The sequence below is a fragment of the Panulirus ornatus genome, chromosome 13 (assembly GCF_036320965.1).
Source record: "Panulirus ornatus isolate Po-2019 chromosome 13, ASM3632096v1, whole genome shotgun sequence".
Classification (NCBI taxonomy): domain Eukaryota; kingdom Metazoa; phylum Arthropoda; class Malacostraca; order Decapoda; family Palinuridae; genus Panulirus; species Panulirus ornatus.
The window spans coordinates 51,906,948-51,915,839 of record NC_092236.1 but is presented as its reverse complement, the minus strand read 5'-3'; the positions used below and the strand labels follow the sequence as shown (position 1 = coordinate 51,915,839).

Here is an 8,892-nt window from a genome sequence, read left to right as displayed (position 1 = left end):
CTTAAAACTGATGGAGTAAGAAATGATACATCTAATAACCCTACACTTTTTTTTTTTATGAAATCTAGACAGTGTAAGGAATCCATGGGTATCACTATCATCAAATTCTATCAGACTGAATATGTGTGTTGGCAAAGTGAGATTTTACATATCTTTGTTGGTTGGGTATTGGGGGCTTCAGCTTCTCTATTGCCAGGGTCATTTTGGCTCTCTGTTTCATGATGTAGTTATGACTATCATTCAAAAAAGCTTTTTAATCACTTTCTTCGAGTGTTCTAATAAATTTCAAGCTGATATACACTCTTACTTCAGTCTTGTATCAAATTTGATGTGCTTAGTGTCTTCATATGGTCAGCTGATATGATAAAACCTAATAATTACCACTTCTAAACAAATCTATTCCCAGTGCCAGTTCGCAATGTCCAGCGGATTAACTAGACTTGTTTCAAGATCAGTTTAATTAGTAATAGCAAAGACATTAATGTGTGGTTGAGGATGTATGTGCAGGAGCAATTTCTACTTTCTAAAGAGTTCTTGATTATAAATCTGTTGGAAAGTTCTATTTGTTGATAATGTTAGATATCATGGAAATCATCTGTCTTCTTATAAAAATATGATTTCTCACGGAAGATATAGAGAACATATGTTACTTAAATTGGAGCAAAAATTTATTTGATAATAATTATAGCCATGGGCCCTGTGCAAGCTGGGCGAGCAAGTGGTTGCGAACGTTTGTGTTTTGTTGAGGAAGGTGTGTCGTTTTTGTAGTATCTTTGCCAATTCAATTTTCCACCATTATTCATCAGTCAGTGGTGAGTACCGTCTATCATCAAGCTTAGATTATACTAACGTTCTCACCCAGACCGAATTTACTGGTGGCATATATGTTCATCGCATGCCATGTTGTATTAATAATTTGGGTCGTGTAACCTTGATCGCGAGGGACATAATGGCCCATTGACCGTCACTCGGGATTCTGTCATCCATTCAAATGCTTTATTCAGTCGCAGGATTTATAAGTCGTAGTGGGTCAGTTGATATTTTGATACCTGATACCTGTCATGTACTCTGACACGTCCTGTCCCCATTTTAGGTTAGGGTAGGAATTGCTTGTGGTTGTTTTGACTGAGAATTACTGGGGAGTGCGGCGATTAACTGCAGAATTACATATAAAAAGATAATGTTAGTGTTACTCTGATCGCATGAGAGTTCAGAACCACCGGTAGCTGGCAAATGATGCCACTTATCCTCTGAAAACACATACTGGGTTGTTTTTATGCCAGCAAGGCACTAATGGAACTGATTATTATACCAACAATGTTTATCTTTCTGTATTTACTCTGTACTGGATATATCAACTTACTCATTAGAGAAAAATACAGTTGCGCACATTATTGTATTAATTTTCATGAGCAAAATAATCATATTTGATGTCTAGTCTTAGAGGTTCCTCTGAAAGTTGTTCTTTTGGGACAGAGGGAGAATTTTTGTCAAAAACAGTCAGTCTGTCAGTCTTATGCAACTCCCAAATGGGGGCTCTGCCCCAGGCCCCCTCTGACCCTTGCCTACTTCAGCAAAACTTAAAAGTGGGTCATAATTAGAATAATTCCACTGTTGCAATACCACACAAGAAAATATACTGCCACCATAACGTTCAATCCTCTGTTGAATAGATTTTTAAAATAATTTTTGTTGAGTACATGACCACTATGTAATAAACAGCCTTTGAATTGGATATGGCATCGAAGGTATGGCAAAATGTATCTTTAGATAATGATAGGTGAAATATTCTTGCACACAAGTAGAATCTGTAAACCACATTGAGAATGAATACACACAACATTGTTCTTTACATGTATTTTTGGTGTTTGTTTACCTATTATGAGTATCACCTTGATTAAACAGCACAGTTAATTCTAAGGGAATCTCTTGCCTTTGTGCTGAATATGAAAGCAAATTATATGTAAAAACCTAATAAATGGGTATACTGTCTATTGATTTGGTAGGATTTTGAGTGGACCACTTTGAGGTCGGCATTTGGCATGTACATGATAATTGTTTTCTTATGATTTCACTCATACGCACATATATGTATATATATATATATATATATATATATATATATATGTATATATGCTTTAATATTTATATTTAAGTTTAATGAAGACTATTAAGTTTCAGGTGTAAATTTTAGTATATTAGATATAGTACACACATGTACTTTCTATGTTCTTTTGCAGTCATTTTTATATGAAACTTTATTTTCCATAAAGACATTTTCAACTTATTATCTTGTCCCTTACTGGTAATCAATATTAGGAATGACTATTGCTAACAACAAAATATAAGTAATGACTACAGTAATTTTTTCTCTTATTCTGAAACTCTTAAGATTCTCATTAACTAAAATTTTAGTTGTGGAGAGAGTGGTAACATGTAATATTCACCTTTAAAGATTACATATATTGGTGACTAAAACATGTAATGATTTTTCCAATTACGGGAGGAGAATGCAAGTTGACATCTGTGGTTAATTGGTGGAATCAAACATTAGCTGGGAATTCAAATTAGGGCAGGAATCATTAAAATCATCATTTCCCAATGATAGCAGGGAAACATCGATTGTCATTTGAATACATTAACCATTTACAGGCTGAAAAAATAATAAAAATGTTAAGACTATATTTTAAAAAATTTTGGTGAGGTTAAAGTCCACTTTAGCTCTATAATGCTATTGGCCTTGGACATTAAGGGATTTTGTTGTGCATTGCAAATGAAATGTTTTGAAAATGCTATAAGAGTTGCAGAACATTTTATTTCATTGAATGGTAGGTAAGGGAAAATATGCAGTTAATTAACGTATAGGTTGGTAAAAGACTAGTAAGAAATGTAGGAAACATGCATCAATATTTGAATATTTTAACTGTTTACAGGCTGAAAAAATAGTAATGTCGAGACACCATCAAATTTTTTTTAGCTCCACACGCTATTGGCCTTGGACATTAAGGGATTTTGTTGTGCATTGCAAGTGTAGCGTTTTGAAAATACTGTAACAGTTGCAGGACATCTTATTTTATTGAATGGTAGGTGAAAGTAGTAAGAGTTATATATTTCAGGGAAATTAATGTATTGGTTGGTAAAAGACTTGTAAGAAAATTAGGAAATTAATAGAATCCTTGAAATCTTCATCTATTAACTGAAATGTTTAATACAAATAGTTGATTTATAATCTAACTGACTTCCAGTTAAGGATACTCCAGGTTCCTCTGTACTGGACTTTTCATGCCCTTGTGTCCATTGATGATGCAGACTATGTTGTCTGAAGTTGTCAAACAGTATATCTAGCCCTCTCCAATTTTTTTTCAATCTTTTGTGAAAGAATTTTGCTTTTGGATATTGCAACCTCCTTTGCCGGGCTACTTCATACTTTCAATGCTCTTATACAAAGTATTCCTTAGAGCTGCGTTAGTTTTTCAAGGAGTTTTTGATACAAAGTCTCCAGACTGCATCTATCTATCCATCTTTGTCACCTGTTCCAATTGGAACTCCCTCAGAGGGATGGCTTCTGCAACAAAGTTTCCATAACTAAAGAACTTCGGTGCCACTTCTTAACCTTAATTGCCTCATCCTTAACAGGTCGGTGGCAGAGGGCAAGTCTAGTGCAGTGTTTGTAAAGGCCCCTACCTAATGTTCCTAAAGACTGCTACTGGTCACCTAATGCTCCTACTTACTAATTCTATCTAATATTTCTACTAAACTCCTGCCTAAATGTTCCTACCCCTTACTTCTATCTTCTGCTCAGCAATGACATTGATCTCTATTAACAAAAAGAGTACATGTAAAGTAAAGGATATGTGCAAACAAGTGGGGTAATACAACTTGCAATGCCACAGTAAAGGCAGTGGTGTGATGATGGACGAAGGATGGTACCCTAGCAGGTGGGGATTTGTTGCACAGATTCACAAACTGACACCTGAAACAATTATGTATGGTTAGTATTTACTTGTGATGTACTGAGGTATTGGTATTTACCACTTTTGCCAACGTATCGGTATTGTTAAATTTTTTACCACTTCTGCTGATACTTGACTTTATTTGGATGATGAATGAAAGTAAAAGAGGATATAGAATTTTACCAAAGTATTTGCAGAAAAAGTTATGGTAAATTTTTTTACATGCATTATCTTGTAATGCATAAAACTATTTTATTTGATTTAATTGATGTAATGAGCATGCATTTGCCCATAGAAGGTGGTGTGAAGTTGAAAGCTTATTCTATTTTAGAAATAAGCAGTAAAAGATGTTATTTTGTTTCTTCACACTTTTTGTCATTTGTTTATGCATTAGAATAATGAAATTAGTATATATGTTTCTATTCATGAACAATAGGTATTCTATTTTCACATTTTTACACTATGAGATTTTGTTTTGATGAATTAATGTAACATATTTTGTTCATTTCCATTTTCCTAACACTGTGGTGAAAATACAGTATCTAGTTTTCTTTTTTACCTTCCATTAATAAACAAGGCATAGGCCTAAGTAACTCAAGACTGACACATGTCATGAATCCTTGTAGTCAATCACTCTTGACTCATCTCATGTCCAAACCATTTCAGTACACCCTTTTCAGCTCTGAATCATCCTTTTCCTACTACCTCACTTTTCTCTTACACTGTCATTTGTCATGTAATCAGCCTTCCTTAGGCATGTAAGGCATAGTTTAAGGTGGAGTGGATGAATTGTTTGTAAAGGATGCTAAAAGATCCTTTTTCTGGTCTTGGACCAGAACACCAAGGATACTGCCTAGATTATTCAGGATTCTGCTTAGGATTATCCGGCTGCATATTTGCCATGTCAGAAATTACTTGTATGTCAACCATGCGTGCCCTCCATGTTCAGCTTTCGCATTATGTCAACCATCCTTGCCTTCCATGTTCAGCTTTCGCATAAGTATGTGACTACAGTGACTCCCAGTGGGTAAAGCCACATGTGGGTTACTAACAAAAGAAATGATGACGTCAAACAGCTGACCAATCAGCGCCCGGCTGTTTCATCCTCGTATGAAGTGGTTTGCTGAGACTATTTTTTTTTAACATGTCTACACTAAATTTACCAAGGATAAGTAAATGAGATTTTTTTGTTCTTGTTAAAGAAGCCGTTTTTAGAGCGCTTCATTGATCACCTCGCCAAAAAGGAGTTTCTCTTAACTGGAAGGTTTGGAAATCCCGGCGGAGTATGGCAACCTGATGCCACATTCATTCAACCTCCCTGGTAAACAAACCGTCGAACCAGTTCCTTGGTTACTGAGGAAGAATTAATTCCTAACATTTCCATTTTTTTTGAATGGGGGACAAACATCAACATACCCACTTTGTAAGCCTTTCTAGGAAGACCAGGGGGGTAAATTCGTAAGAGGCTACGTTATCAACACAAAACAATCCCTTTTATGCCAAGAGAGACTCCATAACAAAACTAGTTAGGCACAATGTGGCGAGGAATGTGAGTAAGCGATTCCCCAACACAGGAGTGGACACTGAGGAGATTAATTGTTCTTAATGCTTAACAGAAAATTTAAATGTCTGGTTGGAAGTAATGGGAGTTTGAATCTCCCTTCCCCTTAAGCACAGGGAGGTTATCACGTAGCGACAGATTGGCCTTGAAGTAAAAGAAAAAAAAATAGGCAGAGTGCATAAAAGATGATAAGGAAGGCAGTTGATTAGGTTGACTTACGAATATATGTGGAGAACTCTGACCTGCCGACAGTGGGAGAAAGGAGGGAAGGAAGACGATAATCAGATTCTCAGAAGGGTTCGTCCATGTTAACAGACGGATTCCTGGAGATCAGAAGGGACTCCTCAATCTGGTACAATAGGAAGCTGGACAAGACTTTTGTTTCGACTAATCGACACATAGAACAAGCTGTGGAAATTGTAGATTATTTCAGTACAGATTTCAGGCTAGGGTTCCCCTCCTCGGGAAGTCAGACTACCCATGTGCACAGACTGAAAACCAGTTAATCATATTCATTTTGATATCCGGAGTAGTGGACTTGATTGTTATATATTTTTCGGGGACCACTTTTTCGGGGACCAGAGAAGGGGGCCTAGTGAGGATTTTCCCTCTGGCGCATTCCTTTGTTCTTGAAGCTACCTCGCCAAAGCGGGAAATGGCGAATATGTATGGGGAAAAAATCTGTATGTAATGTTTGTGGATATGGAAGAAGGAATACTGCCCACGTATCATTAGCATGTAGAAGTAGTACTAAACCCTTCAGTAGTACTTTCCAAAAGAAGGAACACAGGAGCTAAGTGAGGATTTTTATCCCCACATGCTCTGTCATTTCTTTTTGACTGCTTTGCTCACGGGGAAATAGTTAACATGATTATTTGGGAAAAGAAAAGTTTGTGTATAATGACCTGTTATTACTGTATGAGTTCTACACGTGGGGTCGGGTCACACAATCCACAGTTTTGTCGCTTAGATTATTCCACTCATCCATTACTCGTACTAAAAACTTTTTTCCAATCTCTAACAACTTTCTTGTTTAATTTCTTATTATAGCCTCTTGTAGCTTTATCGTTACATCTTTCGAAGAACTTCACCGTATACGTCATCAGACTGCTTTAGAGACTTAAAATGTCACGAAGAGGTCTCTCCTTATTCATGTCTCCTCCATGATGTACAAATTTATGGCACCTAACCTCTCCCTGTAACTGAGCTCTCATAATTTTTGGTACCATCTTGATAACTTTCCACTTGCTCTTCCCTGTTGGTTCTTTGCGCTTCTCGAAGTGCGGCGACTAAAATTAAGAAGCGTATTCTAGTTTTGACGTATTGTAGGAGGTGAACGGTTTGCTAATTCTATCCTTATCCATGTACTGGAGTGATATTTTCATATTTGCTTGCAGACAGTTTGTCGCCTGCATCATTCTGAGGTGGGACTGTGGCAATGTCGATTCCCAAATCTCTATTACTCACAGATTCCTGCTGGTTGATATTTGTATGGACGCTGTATTTGCTTTTCCATGATCCATCCTTATTGCTTTGCATATATGGGATGGAATTTCATCAAGACCAACTTTGGAGTTTGTGTGGATCCCCTTGTGAGTCGGTGCAATCCTTCTCGCTTTTTATTAACTCGTATTCTCTTGGCATCAACCACAAAGATATTCGAGTACGACTCCAGTCCTTCTTGCAAGTCGTTCTTATATTTCGGAAGAGCAGTGGTTGTAAAACAGAACCCTGCGGCATGCCAAAGGTGACTTACACCCATTTCGAGATTTTCGCGTTTCCTTTGCTCCTTATCACTAAGAATAATCTCGTATTCACGGAAGTAGGTTTTCTTGTACCTGCCTGATGATGCAACTTCTTTACCAAGCTCCTGTGTGGCGTAGCGTCAAATGCTTTCTGGCTGTCCATATAGAGACAATCAACCTTGCCCTTTCCTTTGTCTAAGATTGAGCTCACGCCTGGGTCGTGTGTGTGTGTGTGTGTGTGTGTGTGTGTGTGTGAAACGTACTGATGGGCTCCGTCTTCAAATGTTGGTACCAATATTAGTCGGCCGACGTTGGTCGGCACGACCAGCCCCAACTGCTCATAGAGGAACCACGAGTTCCGTGACCACGCATGTCTGCCTTAGAATCCACCTCCTGACCCGAAGGAGCCCGTTGCTTACCAACACTGTTGACGTAGCCGGTTTATGTTTGAGTCCTGCAAGAGTCCCATAGAAGGGACTTCTTAGGCAGAACGGTAAGGTACCAGTGGAATACTTGGGCTTTTTTTTTTTTTACTCTTTTACGGCTGAACCGTTACGCGTAGAGCACTCCAAAACATTGGTTGTAACTGCTTCTGAATTTGGGCAGGGATTTATGCCACCGCACGTTAGCCGTGCAAGCCATTTCCTAGTGGCATCAAGGATGTGTGATGTCTGCGGCTGTTTCTTTTTTTCCTTGGACGGGATGGTTAGGTTGACAAAGGCAAGGGGCGGGTCTTCTCTTCGCTTGTGGCTGGGGGAACACGATGGTGAGTCATTTGCTGTTTGCCGATGTTTTGGCTCTGGGAGCAGGAGACTCGTAAGAAAAATAACTGCAAGAAGACGGGTGTCCAAAGGTTGATTGTTTAATGGAGGAAGTTGAAAGAAGTTGAGAGTTAATGTGAGCAAAGATAAGGTGAAGAGGTATAGCAGGGAAGTATGACAGGATGGGCCGTGCGTAAATTTGAAGACTGGGGGGAACTTTTAGGTACTGAACTGCTTTAGGTATCTTGGGGGATGGACATGACAGCGGATGGAACTATGAGAACTGAAGTGTCCCAGAGTGGGAGAATGGGCAAAGATCTCGGATGCACTGAGGAATGTGTGGAAGGAACGGGCATTTTTTCTGTTGCAGTGAAGATGTTTATGTTTGAAGGTATGCCAAAGAACGGAAGAGGGTGGATATGTTAGATATGAATTATTTAAGGACTGATTGTGGTGTGGGAATGTTGATCGAATTTAGGAACGACAGTGCAAGATTTGGCTATGGTAGGAAGTGCAGTCTGAATGAGAGATGATGAGTGGAAAAGGGACTGACGAAGAGGAGGTACGTGGCAGAAGCAGGAGTAAGAGTGAGAGGAAGAGGGACGAGTAGGAGGCAAGAATTGAGGGAGGATTTAAGGTGCTGTGGTCTAAAGGGAGTGAGAGGCGTGCATAGAAAAAAATTAGGGCGTTGTGGTATATGGGTGGGGGGGAAGGGAGGGGGTGCGATATGTTGTCATTGGGCTTCGCCAGGGCATGTGATGTGGTTATCTACCTCGCTAGAGGGTGAAATGGTGAAAAGTATGAAAAAGATAAATCATTTAAGGGATGGGGGAAATTCCGTGCCAGAGAAGACTTCTAACTGGCAGAAACCC

The 8,892-nt window shown here is 38.7% G+C and overlaps 1 protein-coding gene across 1 annotated transcript in view; it reads left to right on the top strand.

The window, feature by feature from the left end:
- The first annotated feature begins 690 nt into the window (after positions 1–690).
- Positions 691–8,892, top strand: part of LOC139752874 (cellular tumor antigen p53-like) — an 81,580-nt gene continuing 73,378 nt past the window's right edge. Inside the window, exon 1 of the mRNA XM_071668882.1 lies at positions 691–812. The gene's annotated coding sequence lies outside the window, so the exon portion shown is untranslated. The remainder of the gene's footprint in view (positions 813–8,892) is intronic.